The sequence below is a fragment of the Alosa pseudoharengus genome, unplaced genomic scaffold (genome assembly GCF_046254945.1).
Source record: "Alosa pseudoharengus isolate Yale_2024_CS ecotype anadromous, Long Island Sound unplaced genomic scaffold, YU_APseudo_1.1 YU_APseudo_1.1_scf_16, whole genome shotgun sequence".
Classification (NCBI taxonomy): domain Eukaryota; kingdom Metazoa; phylum Chordata; class Actinopteri; order Clupeiformes; family Clupeidae; genus Alosa; species Alosa pseudoharengus.
In genome coordinates this window covers 26217452-26233191 of record NW_027468630.1, presented here as the reverse complement: position 1 = coordinate 26233191, position 15740 = coordinate 26217452, and the positions used below count along the sequence as shown (strand labels likewise).

The 15740-nt window shown below is 40.3% G+C and overlaps 1 long non-coding RNA gene across 1 annotated transcript; it reads left to right on the top strand.

Annotated features, from left to right (window-relative positions):
* The first annotated feature begins 10947 nt into the window (after window positions 1-10947).
* On the top strand, window positions 10948-15023 carry LOC143126290 (uncharacterized). Its single transcript, XR_012987444.1, has 3 exons — window positions 10948-10959; window positions 13690-13757; window positions 14435-15023. It is a non-coding gene; the product is annotated as an uncharacterized LOC143126290 (long non-coding RNA).
* Window positions 15024-15740: the final 717 nt, after the last annotated feature.

Below are 15740 nucleotides of genomic sequence, written 5' to 3'. Positions count from 1 at the left end.
CATCGCATCAAAAGAGGAGGAGCTTGAGAAACTAAGAAATAACCGGTTCTTTCTTGAACGATTCCAATGTGATGACAGGCTAATTATGTTCTACACAGGATTTAAAGACTATCTGACTCTCATGGCTGTTTTTATGGCTTTGAAACCTACGGCTGAGAACATGGTAGGTTGGAGTCAAGCAAAAAGACTAAAACAAGCAGATCAGCCCATCATTAGAAAGGGATTTCAAGAGCAAAGCCTACCTCTTATTGATCAGTTCTTTCTCTTCTTGTGCCGCTTGAGGCAGGGTTTTTTAGTGCAGGACCTTGCTACCCGTTTTAATGTATCTCAAACAACTGTCAGTAGAATTTGCATCACTTGGACAAATTTCCTCTACTACACATTGGGATCTATTCCTATTTGGCCCTCACGACAGACGGTAAATGAACTCATGCCTCAGTCCTTCAAAAATACTTTCCCACGTACCAGAATAATCTTAGACTGCACAGAATTGCATGTCCAAAGGCCCAGCTCAAAAGTACTAAATTCTGAAACATATTCCCATTACAAAGGAACCACCACACTTAAGTCTTTAGTTGGCATAAGCCCATATGGTGCAGTAACATTCATTAGTGACTTGTACACAGGGTCAATATCAGACAAAGAAATCACTAAGTCTTCAGGCATTCTCTCTTTGCTGGAGGAAGGGGACGAGGTGATGGTAGACAAAGGCTTCCCTATTGCAGACCTATTGTCTGCCATGAATGTCAGTCTAGTAATACCACCATTCCTAAGGTCTGACAGACAGCTTACTACAGAGCAGGTGGCAAAGACTCAGGAAATCGCTCGTCTTAGGATTCACGTTGAAAGGGCTATTAGAAGAATTAAAGAATACCATATCTTTGACAGAACATTACCCATGACCACTATGGGGTCTATAAACCAAGTATGGAAGGTGTGTGCCCTGCTCACAACTTTTCAGGGCCCATTATTCTAATCGTGCCATTAGTCTCATTCTTGGTCTCATTCATGTACATATGTTTAACAGGGCTCAAGTTACTGTATGTTACAATTTTATGTTATTTTTATAACTTGTTATTCAATAGTGCATCGCACTGTACTGCACTGTATATGTTGACGTTAAAGTCACTTTGTATGAAATGTTTTTAAATGCTTACACCTAAATGAATTAATAAATGTGCAGAAAGAAGGTAAGACTTTGTGTTTGTATTTTCATTTACAGTAGAGTAGTAACATTTTGTTTTGTGGAAAAAAACATAGCAGACGTTTATAATGAAGTACAAACAGCTCTTTACTTACATATTTGTATAAATCACAAAAGGTTGTGTAAAATGTGGTACAAATAGGAAAGATGAACTGATTAGTCAAGCCTGAAAATAACACTTGCTGCACTAAACTACATCTTCTTCACTTCAAAAGAGCTGGTAAGAAGTGTTGGAAATAGAAGCAGTCTAGTTTCTGCTTCACATCCGCCCACATGTTTGCATCAAAATACAGTCTCTCTAAGTGAAAGTCAGTGTGAGACATGACAAAGAAGTCACACCAGGTTGCCCCAGTGAGACCCATTTGTCCAAGCATTTGAAAACCATACTCGTGGCCCTCTTTCAATGATAAATTGGCATCTAGATCTTGTGTGAGGTAAGGACAATCTACACAGGCATATTTATCCGGACACTTAATTTCCAAGAGGCCATAAGGGCAGTCCTCAGATTGGTCAATCACTCTCCTATCTGGGGTTGCGCCTAAGTGAGGAGCGGCAGGGTTAATCACAAATCCACATGGCAGGATACTGTTTCCAGTGATTGAAGTGTATTTCTGTGCAGCCACTGGCTCCATTGTGATGCCTCTTTGCAAAGCTTTTGTTTGTACTGGTCTTTTATTCCTCTGTAAGTTGACAGCGAGACTCTCAAAGTCACCTCGTCTTGAGCACACCCTTTTAAAGGTAGTTGATGTAATGCGCTCAGACCGTACACGATGCCAAAGTTTGCTGTCATTTTGGTTCCTTGTTTCTCTCTCTATATGTTCAGAGTCTGATTGTGTCACTGAAATGCCATTATAATAATCCAACTCTTTCTGACTCAGAACAGTGGTGAAACTACAAGGTTGGAGAGGCAATGCAAAGGGAGGATAGTTATCAGAGGGGATTACTACAGGCTGAATATGATAACTCAGGACAGACCCGAGAGGAATGTCACCATAAGGTGATGGAATATACTGTGGCTCATACGTTTGGGAGTTCATTAAAGATGCCAACTGACATGTGCTTCCTATTTCATTAAGATTTCTTTGCAATCTCTCTGCAAAGTCTACAAGGAAGGGGAAGTGACACTGGACAATAAAGGTTACTGACAACCCCTTCACTCCGTACCTTTGTAGCAGGGGCCAGATCATTTTGCTGTGGCTTTATTTGATTTATTTCCACTAAATTAATGGGTTTAGGTGTTAAACCCAGCGAACGTTGAGGGATGTGCCAGGTTTGAGGCAATGACGTCTTGCTTTGCACAGGGGGGACAGACTTCAATCCCAACTTCTGGTAGTGTGCTAATGTGTACAGTAAGCCAATAACATGTGCACAACGGCCCAGGCCAGCTTTGCAGTTGCAGTGTACTCATGCAATGGGCAGCAATCGTGAGCTGTTTGCTTAATGTTATAGTTGTGAAAACATTAGAAAATGTTATGGGCTTGAAATTGCATACAATACCTGATGTATTTTTTCATGTTACATGAATTAAAATTAAGTGTTATTTATATAAGATCGTACTTATGTAGTTAAAAAAAAATATTGAACGGTGAATAGTCTCTTGTAGCCTATTAGTGTGGTAAGTCAGAAGTTGCAGAGCATCTTCAAAAGGATGAACACTCATGCTCTATGGCCTTGAAGGATTTGTTATTTATGCATGCAATAAAATGATATTGATAAACGGTCATTGAGTCCATGTTCTTGTCTCAACACAGCAAGTTAGTTTACTTGTTGCCCTCCCCCCCTCTCTCCTCCTATAGGGCTCATTCTCTCAATGCATTTATTCATGGTTGTAATAGCATACATCTAAATGTAGGTGACCATACTCATCTTTGCAATTCTGTCTTTGATTCAGTCGAGTTATTTACACAGGCAAATACGTAGGCTAGCAAGTTCACAGTAAAGGAATGACTGATTTGATCATTCCATGTGTGAATTTTAATGTGTGCTCTCGTTTTGATGCAGTGTTGCCTCCTGAAACGCTTACGCAGGTGTCGTGCGTGCATGCATGCAAACGTTATGGGCCACTAAATGAAAGTATCCAGTTCCCAGATCAGTTCCTATTTCATTATTAAAGTATAACAATGTTATATGTGAAAACAAAGACTTAACAGTTAGCGTGAGGAGATGGCATGTAGGCTAATGAGAGCTGTCAATTGTGTAACCTAGCTTAAGTGTAAACTAGAAAGCTGTTTCGTACATCTCATCCAGGGTTTTGGTCTGTAGAAGTTACAAATATTTTTTTACGTTCTTCACGTTTTCATGCCGTTGATTCATCGTTGAATTTCGGTCGTCTGACAAACCGTTTCCCTAATAGTTGCTAACCTGTTAGTTGGTTGGCAATGCGGAAATTGCATTGCAACCAGCTAAGATGCTAACTTAGTTAGCAGCTAGGAAACGCAACCCTGACCAATCAACGTTGATTCGACCTTCTTTGCTATGTGGGTAGCCTCCATACATTTCCGTTGGTTCCTTAAAACATGTACATTTAACTATTAGAACTTTATTACTGCTACAAACAATGTTAACTTGACTTATTATACATTCTCGTTCTCTGGATAGGTAATACTGACAATCGCGCAAGCGTAGAACCGATCATGTAGTGTCGTAAACCATCGTAAAAGACGTTGAACTTCTGCGCATGCGCGAGATTATGCACATGCGCAGAACGGATCTGGCAGGCGGTACGGATCGTGTACTGACACGGACCTGGAACTGTCTATGACCTGGAAACACCATGTCATGGTACTGCTGCGTGCCCAATTGTAATTCTTACAAACGGAGGGATTCATGTCGGAATAAAACGTTCCATCGGTTTCCAGTGAATCCTAAAATACGCCGCGAGTGGATTGTGAAAATAAGAAGAGACATTGGTCCACATTTTCAGGTAAGATATTCAAGTCCGGGGACTAACGTTAACGTGAGCTACAACAACTAGCGGTAGATAATGACGATGGCTAACTAGTTTCATATCTTGTAAAATGCGCTGAAAATGTGGGGGTTCACTTGATATACAGCTTAGGCAAGTGCCCTAAACTTACCAGCCACTCTCTGACTAATTGTAATGGCCAAACACGTTTAATTAATATAACTGTACATGTGTGGTGGTAGATGTTAGCTGCCGTTTGGTTGAGATTTTATCATAGACCACACTGGTAGCTGTAGTGACGCTAATGTGCACGTTCGACAGATTACTGAAAACACGAGAGTATGTGCTGATCATTTCACGGAGAACTGCTTCACCAAAACAATAACCGGACTCAAGAAGCTTAAGGAAGGGACTGTACCGACTCTGTTTGCATGGTCCTCTAAGCCTGGCCGGAGGAAACTGAGCAGAACAAGGTAATGTACATATACACCCACCAAGTGTCATTAACTAAAAGTACAACGTGATAAACTAAAGACTGGCAAGCAGGAACACTTAATGTTAATGTTGAAGCTAAATGCAGATTGAGAGATTGTTCTGTTTTTCCTTTTATGTCACTTTTGAAATCTATCCAGACAACTTTAAACTTAACTTATAAACTGAGACATTGTCAGCTGACAGGCAGCAGAATATTAATAATAGCATGTTTCTTAGTTATGAAATTTTATTTAATTCCTTCACTCAGTTCTACAAATTATTAGGCTTTATGAAAAAAATCTTTCAAGGTAATTGTTAACTAAACAGTTAACCTGCCAACATGTCACTATCAGTTAAATGTCATCGGATGTAAGGAAAATCATGTATCTATTGTTGTTCAGTGATGCAGATGCTATCACATGTGTAGAGGACATACCTGATGATGACCTGACATCTACATACAGGTAATCCATATGTTTGTTTACTAAGCTTTAACACTGCTCAGTTAGGTGAAAAGACATAATACACTACTCAGACGGCTACAACATTGCAACATTGTTTTTCTTTGCACTTTTTTCAGCACCGTGGAGACAAGTTTACCACATGCAGATCATGATTACGACCAAAGACCCCTGCCACTGGAGGAACAGCTTCAAGAGGCACGCAAGACCATCGCATCAAAAGAGGAGGAGCTTGAGAAACTAAGAAATAACCGGTTCTTTCTTGAACGATTCCAATGTGATGACAGGCTAATTATGTTCTACACAGGATTTAAAGACTATCTGACTCTCATGGCTGTTTTTATGGCTTTGAAACCTACGGCTGAGAACATGGTAGGTTGGAGTCAAGCAAAAAGACTAAAACAAGCAGATCAGCCCATCATTAGAAAGGGATTTCAAGAGCAAAGCCTACCTCTTATTGATCAGTTCTTTCTCTTCTTGTGCCGCTTGAGGCAGGGTTTTTTAGTGCAGGACCTTGCTACCCGTTTTAATGTATCTCAAACAACTGTCAGTAGAATTTGCATCACTTGGACAAATTTCCTCTACTACACATTGGGATCTATTCCTATTTGGCCCTCACGACAGACGGTAAATGAACTCATGCCTCAGTCCTTCAAAAATACTTTCCCACGTACCAGAATAATCTTAGACTGCACAGAATTGCATGTCCAAAGGCCCAGCTCAAAAGTACTAAATTCTGAAACATATTCCCATTACAAAGGAACCACCACACTTAAGTCTTTAGTTGGCATAAGCCCATATGGTGCAGTAACATTCATTAGTGACTTGTACACAGGGTCAATATCAGACAAAGAAATCACTAAGTCTTCAGGCATTCTCTCTTTGCTGGAGGAAGGGGACGAGGTGATGGTAGACAAAGGCTTCCCTATTGCAGACCTATTGTCTGCCATGAATGTCAGTCTAGTAATACCACCATTCCTAAGGTCTGACAGACAGCTTACTACAGAGCAGGTGGCAAAGACTCAGGAAATCGCTCGTCTTAGGATTCACGTTGAAAGGGCTATTAGAAGAATTAAAGAATACCATATCTTTGACAGAACATTACCCATGACCACTATGGGGTCTATAAACCAAGTATGGAAGGTGTGTGCCCTGCTCACAACTTTTCAGGGCCCATTATTCTAATCGTGCCATTAGTCTCATTCTTGGTCTCATTCATGTACATATGTTTAACAGGGCTCAAGTTACTGTATGTTACAATTTTATGTTATTTTTATAACTTGTTATTCAATAGTGCATCGCACTGTACTGCACTGTATATGTTGACGTTAAAGTCACTTTGTATGAAATGTTTTTAAATGCTTACACCTAAATGAATTAATAAATGTGCAGAAAGAAGGTAAGACTTTGTGTTTGTATTTTCATTTACAGTAGAGTAGTAACATTTTGTTTTGTGGAAAAAAACATAGCAGACGTTTATAATGAAGTACAAACAGCTCTTTACTTACATATTTGTATAAATCACAAAAGGTTGTGTAAAATGTGGTACAAATAGGAAAGATGAACTGATTAGTCAAGCCTGAAAATAACACTTGCTGCACTAAACTACATCTTCTTCACTTCAAAAGAGCTGGTAAGAAGTGTTGGAAATAGAAGCAGTCTAGTTTCTGCTTCACATCCGCCCACATGTTTGCATCAAAATACAGTCTCTCTAAGTGAAAGTCAGTGTGAGACATGACAAAGAAGTCACACCAGGTTGCCCCAGTGAGACCCATTTGTCCAAGCATTTGAAAACCATACTCGTGGCCCTCTTTCAATGATAAATTGGCATCTAGATCTTGTGTGAGGTAAGGACAATCTACACAGGCATATTTATCCGGACACTTAATTTCCAAGAGGCCATAAGGGCAGTCCTCAGATTGGTCAATCACTCTCCTATCTGGGGTTGCGCCTAAGTGAGGAGCGGCAGGGTTAATCACAAATCCACATGGCAGGATACTGTTTCCAGTGATTGAAGTGTATTTCTGTGCAGCCACTGGCTCCATTGTGATGCCTCTTTGCAAAGCTTTTGTTTGTACTGGTCTTTTATTCCTCTGTAAGTTGACAGCGAGACTCTCAAAGTCACCTCGTCTTGAGCACACCCTTTTAAAGGTAGTTGATGTAATGCGCTCAGACCGTACACGATGCCAAAGTTTGCTGTCATTTTGGTTCCTTGTTTCTCTCTCTATATGTTCAGAGTCTGATTGTGTCACTGAAATGCCATTATAATAATCCAACTCTTTCTGACTCAGAACAGTGGTGAAACTACAAGGTTGGAGAGGCAATGCAAAGGGAGGATAGTTATCAGAGGGGATTACTACAGGCTGAATATGATAACTCAGGACAGACCCGAGAGGAATGTCACCATAAGGTGATGGAATATACTGTGGCTCATACGTTTGGGAGTTCATTAAAGATGCCAACTGACATGTGCTTCCTATTTCATTAAGATGTCTTTGCAATCTCTCTGCAAAGTCTACAAGGAAGGGGAAGTGACACTGGACAATAAAGGTTACTGACAACCCCTTCACTCCGTACCTTTGTAGCAGGGGCCAGATCATTTTGCTGTGGCTTTATTTGATTTATTTCCACTAAATTAATGGGTTTAGGTGTTAAACCCAGCGAACGTTGAGGGATGTGCCAGGTTTGAGGCAATGACGTCTTGCTTTGCACAGGGGGGACAGACTTCAATCCCAACTTCTGGTAGTGTGCTAATGTGTACAGTAAGCCAATAACATGTGCACAACGGCCCAGGCCAGCTTTGCAGTTGCATATCACCTCGCCGATAACTGGATTTCCAGCTGAAAGGTCCCCCTGAAAAAGACAAAAATACAGTAAAAAAGTGTTATTCTACTCTCGTCACATTAGTTGAATGTTCAATTTTAAATGATATAGTAAGGATAAGTATATAGAACTGTAACACAAGCACTGACACATACCATAGTAATGTGTACCAGAATCAGGAGTTCGGCACATTTAAAAAGGATTTTGGGGTTTACTTCCAAATGGTGATTGTTTTGGTTAAAAATCAAACAGCATTATTTTGATTCAAGTACCTCTGTACAACAGATTACAATTTATGTGATCCTGTTTAAATTGTAATTCTGTACAGAAAATAAATATGTGGGATTGAAATTGACTGAGAAGTGAGAACTCCTGCTCTACACTAGGAAATGTACAGCCTCTGAATAGCTAGCCTGACTACCTGAACTGTGTAGGGTGTCTGTGTCTTCCTCATGGATGGAAATGCCCTAGCTTTCACTGTGCACCCATCCTCTCTCCTCCTGACTAGTATTCACAAAATGAGCACATCAAAGAAGATAAAGATTAACATTATATATTTGAATTCATTTTTCCAGCTGGTTGACGCATGTTAATGCTACGTTTGGAAGACGTGTTTTCTGTCTGCCACCTGTTAACACCGTTAACGTTAGCTACATTAAATTGTGCTGCGCTGGCTAGCTAGCTTGCCACGTCCTCAACCTATACACAAATCCGGCGAAACACGGAAGTAAAACAGCGCCGCCATTACTGCGTTGCCTTGCTGCTAAGGAAGTAGCAAAATAATGTGTTGGTCCCGTAGGCGGCTGTAGCAGACGTTAGCTGTAGATGCGAAATCTTCTTCTTTTTCTTAATTTTTATTTAGTACGTATGCTGTTCAGTGATGCCGGGAAAAGCGTGTTGTGTGGTCGGCTGTTTTAACAACAGTAGGAATATACAGACCTAGAATTAAACCGTTTGTGAAATTCACAAACCTTTGTTGCACATTGAGTGCCCATGTTTACAGGCTTACGGATTACACAGAGTTCCTTGTCGAGTGGAGGACCAAGATGAGCATTAAAAGTGGATGAAATACATACGATTAATAAAATAATCCTGAATACCTGTAAGAACATGTATTTTACTGCTACAAGTGGTCGTGGCTAATAGTTATTTGCAACTTCTGAAGCTTGTGAACATATTAGCAACACAGCTACTAATGATAGCATTCGGTTTATTGTTGTCATTAATTAATACACGTCTTAATACATTATGTTGTCAATAAATTACCTTAATCGGTAAGTTTTGGCCACTGCCTGACATCATCTACCCAATGTTCCCTTTCACCTAACATTTTTTCATGAGCAGGATCTCCTATTTGATATTCTCTGACAGGATGCTTTCATTGAAAAGCCATTAGCAAGTGTCACACCGTCACACTCCGCAGGCACGCAGTAATGGCGGCAGGCAAGATGGCAGCGCCCATAAAGTTCGCGGCGGATTGGTGTATTGTTTACCGTAAAGAGAAAGCACAGGCGAACTATATGACAGTGCATACATTGGCAAAACAATATTGACAAACGAAACGAACATATTGGTCATTTATAACAACAATAAATAATAACAGTAACATTAGGCTAATGTTGTTCACTAGTCATTTTAGGTAGCTCACTTTATTAGTTAACGTTAACGTTAGCAGTTTGTTCTCGCCAACACAGTCTCACTCCCTACTCGTCAAAGGTCTGACGCATGGTCAAGGTTCCTTGGCGTCAAATTCCAACGAGAAAGGTGTACCCTTTGCGTCGTTTTTCGACGTGGGGGTCCGTCAGATAGACATTCATGTTAATCCCTCACCGTCAGATATAGACGAAAGGAAATCAAATGTCCATCAAAGGTGATGCCGTCACGCAACCCAGTCTGAAAATCTAACAGGCTTACAAAATAGCATGGCGAAAAAATGTCTGTTACATTCTTTTGAAGCTGCAGCAACGTGATATCTCGTAGCTCGCCAGACCCTCATTCTGCCTGAGAAGGACCAAACCAGCAAGGTAACTACCATTTTATTCGTTTCTGAGCTAGGGGTAGGCCTACTTCTTTTGTAAACAACTTGTTTTACATATTTATGTTTGTTTATACAGAATGTAATCGATATGTGCTTTCACAACTGATCAACAAATGGACCATTTTCTTGTGTTTGCACTAGCTTCGATACTAGACAGCAGTAGCGAGATATGTAAACATCCGGTAACGGCGAAGCTGGTTACGGTCATGTGACACACGCAACCACAAGAAAGCGGAAACGCGGCATAGAGCGAGCCATGTGGAGAAAGTTAAGCGACGTACATTTTGTAAACAATAATGCTGTTTTTTGTTGTTTTCGAACAAAATATAAGCCTAGTTATCCTGAACAACACTCCTTCATGGTGTACAAAGCCTACAATCGTGCGATTTTAGTGCAATTTTTCAGTGCAGTTCAAAGTCTTGTAAGTGTAAAAGATATGGTCAAATTATAGGCCTACATGAATTAGCTAAATAAATCATTATTCGACACGTTATGCTTAAATTGCCTTGTTTTAAGCAGGTCAATCTCACAATAAGTTATTTATCCTTGGGTCTGGGTAACTCATGGGACAAAACATGTTGTTATTATAGGTTATTACCGTTTTATCCTGAAAAAAAGCCAACATTTCTGTGTCCAAAGTATTGCATTTCTGCAGTGTAGGCTACTATGTAGTGCAGCTTTTAATGTGCTTGTATTTTCCTGCATATGAACTACAAATATTCCTCCAAAACCAGTGTTGACATTTGAAGTAGGCCTATAGGAGTTATTTTTTAGTATTGTAGTATTTGAATATTTACCCACAACAGTTTATGTAGGCCTAATGTATTCTTAAGGCCATTTTTGCATAGGCTCTTCCTTTTTCATGCTAGAGATAATGTAATTATAACCATTGGCCATTTCATGTTTCAAACCTTTGAAATAATTTTACTGATGTTTACTGTTACACCTTAATTGTGCTTCAGCAATGCCAAGACACAATCTGTGAAGCCTGGCCCTGAAGAAGAGGAGGCATGCCCTGTCCCAATGCATGCAGGGCAAAACGAACATACATTTTGTGAGTATTGCTAATATTAAATGACATCCAGGTATACAATACACAACTATGTATAGGCTTGTTGCACGAGTGGCTCTTGGTGGGCTCATTTGTTTCCGATGGAGCCAGGTGTGTTTGAACCTGCCACTATTGTTAATGTAATTAGTGTCTACACCGACTAGGTTGGTTGTGGCACCTAGTGAATCAGCACTTTACAATAAAGAAGGATTTATGCATGTGTTAAATTTGTTATTATTGGCCAAACAAGTAATTCAGTGTCGGAGTGAACATGTAAGGAGCAGAATATAACAGAGGATGTCGTTACAACACAGCTAACACTCGACCGGAGATAGACGAGCCCACCGAGGAGCCTTTTGTGCGACTAGTCAATTAGTCTATGTAAATAAAATGATGGGGCAAATAAAGCAGAATAGTGGTTGCTAGGTTGGCATTTAGGTAGTGGTTGCAAGGTTGTTGCTAGGGCAATTGAGATGGTTCCTAGGTTGTTGCTATGGTAGAAATGGTGGTTGCTATGCTAAACATAGTGGTTGCTATGTTGGTTGCTAGGGTATTACCCTGTTGGTTTCTGTGGTGGTTCCTAGGTTGACATTATGGTGGTGGTTGTTAGGTCAGTGGTAGGGTAATTGAGATGGTTCCTAGGTTGTTGCTATGGTAGATATGTTGGTTGCTATATTAAATAAAGTGGTTGCTATGCTGGTTGCTAGGGTGATCATGTTGGTGGCTACGGTGGTTGCTAGGTTGACATTATGGTGGTGGTTGTTAGGTCAGTGGTAGGGTAATTGGGATGGTTCCTAGGTTGTTGCTATGGTAGATATGTTGGTTGCTATAATAAACAAAGTGGTTGCTATGCTGGTTGCTAGGGTAATCTTGTTGGTTGCTATGCTAGTTGCTAGGGTAATCTTGTTGGTTGCTATGGTGGTTGCTAGGTTGAAATTGTAGTGGTGGTTGCTAGGTTATTGATGGGGTAATTGAGATGGTTGCTAGGGTGCTGCTAGGGTAGATATGGTGGTTGCAATGTGGTAGGGTAATAGAGATGGTTCCTAGGTTTTTGCCATGGTAGAAATGGTGGTTGCTATATTAAACAAAGTGGTTGCTATGCTGGTTGCTAGGGTAATCTTGTTGGTTGCTATGCTGGTTGCTAGGGTAATCTTGTTTGTTGCTATGGTGGTTCATAGGGTAATTGAGATGGTTGCTAGGGTGCTGCTAGGGTAGATATGGTGGTTGCAATGTGGTAGGGTAATAGAGATTGTTCCTAGGTTGTTGCCATGGTAGAAATGGTGGTTGCTTTATTAAACAAAGCAGTTGTTATGCTGGTTGCTAGGGTAATCATGTTGGTTGCTATGGTGGTTGCTAGGTTGACATTATGGTGGTGGTTGTTAGGTCAATGGTAGGGTAATTGAGATGGTTCCTAGGTTGTTGCTATGGTAGATATGTTGGCTGCTATACTAAACATAGCGGTTGCTATGCTGGTTGCTAGGGTAATCATGTTGGTTGCTATGGTGGTTGCTAGGTTGACATTATGGTGGTGGTTGTTAGGTCAATGGTAGGGTAAGTGAGATGGTTCCTGGGTTGTTGCTATGGTAGATATGTTGGCTGCTATACTAAACATAGCGGTTGCTATGCTGGTTGCTAGGGTAATCATGTTGGTTGCTATGCTGGTTACTATGGTAATCTTGTTGGTTGCTATGGTGGTTTCTAGAGAAAAAGAATATTAGAATATTAACAAACCCCCTCTTTTGATTGGTAGTGATAAGACTACAACTACATTTGCAAGAGAAAGTGTAGCTCATTTCATCACTTTAAAATCTTAAAGTGTGTGCATTCTGTATATGATTGGTCGTTAGCACTGGTTGCTCCCATTGGCTGGCAATCCGGAAACTATTGCTGTCCCTTACACTTGTTTACACAGGGTATGTAAAGATGGCGGAGAATACAGGTAACAGTCGGGCATTTGCTACAATTTATATTAATTTAATACTTTTGTTTAACTCTGAAACCCCAGAAGATGAGAGACTGAATCTCCTGAAGAGGCGTTTATGAATCGTATGCACCAACACTATCGCTGGCATCGCCAAACAAAACATTGGCAACTAAAGTTAGCGACTACACAGGCTAATAATTATAATAAGGACTAACGTTAGTAGGCTACTGCACGATATACTGTTGTTATACAAATACAAGGATTTAATTATTATGAGATGAGCATGAACCTTGAGAATTTTGATTCTCAGATGGCCTACGAAAATGGGTTATTTTTCTCAATTGCTTAATAGGCGATTTATTTGTTTTATATATTTGTTTATTTATTTATAGCCTACTATCCTGCATGGGATGGGATTAGCATAACAATGCACTTAAAACCTGCTAAATAGATTTTAACTGGTAATTAGGTGTTTTAATCAGTGAGTTTAGATTGTACAACACAATGAACAATGCCAGGGACACCTATTGGGTTGTAGCCATAACATCTACTTTGAATATTTAACTCCAAAACCTTAAATAATGATAATTGACAATCTTCCATTGACATAATTGGGAAGCATTTTTTCTTTACTCTAATGTCAGATGAGGTCAGTGCAATTGTATTATAAGGTGAATAACGTTTGCAGGTTGTTCAGGCCTTGCTGTGATATGGACCACCCTGGCCATTGTGGACTCCACTATTAGGGACAGGTAATTCAACCACCTAAAGCATATACTTTCTAAAAGTCTTGCCTTTACATCCTACAGAAGTTCGAGAGGGTCCCATGTGTGCAGTGCTGCCCTTCTGCTTTGTGATGGCCGTGAACTTCAATAAGGTGGGACACCTAGTGACAGGCTTTCAGAAAATGTACAGTTCGGTGAATATGCCTTTCCTTCGTTTTGTAGCTTGAAACGTGTCATATATATCCTTCATTCACCAGTATATGTGCACAAAAGTTTGCAGGAACAGTGGAATACAGATTATTATAGCTTAAATCATATCTATACACTACATGATGATCTATCCTTATATTTCACCCTAAAAACTACCAGTGCTCAAAATTATCCGTCACTCAGAACAGTGATCTCATCCTGGCATATGATATTGTCAAGACCACAGAAGGGTGGAATATAACTTATTATATCTTAAATCACATTTACACACTACAATAATTCCAAAAATATATCATTTAGGGTTCTTAAGATGATCTATCCTTATATTTTCACATTAGATTTATACATACAAAATAGAACCATGTACAGATTTTTGGCCGCCAAAGTTTGCAGAAAGGTGGGATATGTCCTAATGTATGTTAATTCACATCTACTAGTGAAAAGCTTTCAGAAAATATATGGTTTGGTTAGGTGAAATTTCTTTGCCTTTGAGTTGGAGCTTAAAACGTATCATATGTGCCTTTCGTTTGCCAATATACAAAATAGAACCATGTATAAATTTGTCCTAATGTTTTCTAGACTTATTTTAAATTTGTCCCCTCTACTTATGTTTTCACAGATCCTTGCTCCTGATATCCTGATGTTTGGGTTGCATTACATTATATGACTCCAACAGAACACCTACAGAAATAAGTGTTCCAGTACTAATTTCTGCTCATCTGTGGTTCTCCTGACTCTGGCATGTTTGGAGAGCAAGGATTCCAATGAATGACTGCTCATCAGTTGCACCATTAACACAATCATCCTTCAATCCCCCAAGATCCCCTCTCTCTACATCAAAGGAGCTGATAATGTGGTGTCCTTCCACAAGCAACAAGACAGCCAGCATGTAAACAAGGCCCGCCTTGTTTGTCTACTTCCTTAGGAGGCTGAATCATGCTGGCCTTGACACCTTAGTTCTTGCTTCCATGTACAGCTGTGTTGTGGAGCACATCCTCACTTCCTGTGGTGTACTGCATCAGGTGGTTACAACAGTACAGAGTATTGGCAGCAATCTACCCATTGTCAATGACCTTTACATCAGTAGATACATATAAGACTTTCTACAGGTATTTTGCATCATGAAGAATTCCACCCTACTTGCTAATGGACTGAATCCCCCCTCCCTGTATGGAGTATCAGGACTAGAACCACGTGGCTGAGGAACAGTGAGGCTAATTACCTTTAATGTCATGAATATACCCCTCGATAAAGTTGCTGTATCCCTTTTTTTGGACACTTCCAGGGATGGGATGCCCTTCATCTGCCCAAGTTTCGACTTGTCCAGCAGTTATTGGGGGGGCCAGCTGTAAGTTTTCGGTCCAGCATATGTCCATGACCGTGCTGCTTGTCAGACAGTGACAGCTCAGTGTTTTCTCGCCTCCACCGAAGCCACGCCCATGTTACTACCAACCCAAGCCTCGCTTTCGCTCATAATGGCAGTTAGGTGATATAAGCGAATTGTCCTACGTAATTTAGAACGACCATTAACCGTATGTTATCTGCACACCTATGAAGTAGATCCATTTTTTGGCCGTATCACACTTGTATATAAATTCGCCAAACTCGTTGTGAAGTTTAAATGAACTGTCACGTTGCATCCGAGCTGTAAAATGCAGACGTTCAGAACATTGCAACATTGTAGCATATGACGAAGGTGGCTTTTAGCTAGATGGATGACAGCAGGCTAAGTAAAATAGCGATGTTTCAAAGCTGAAGTTCATCAGAATCTTGGGATACGCCCGCTTGACAACGGGAGAGATAGAACTAACGACTGGCCTTTGGCCGTAGCAACCATAGACTGTATAGAACTAAGTTCTATACAGTCTATGGTAGCAACCATCCATTTAGAACTAGTAAAGGCAGTTTGTCCTGTGAGTTGAGAA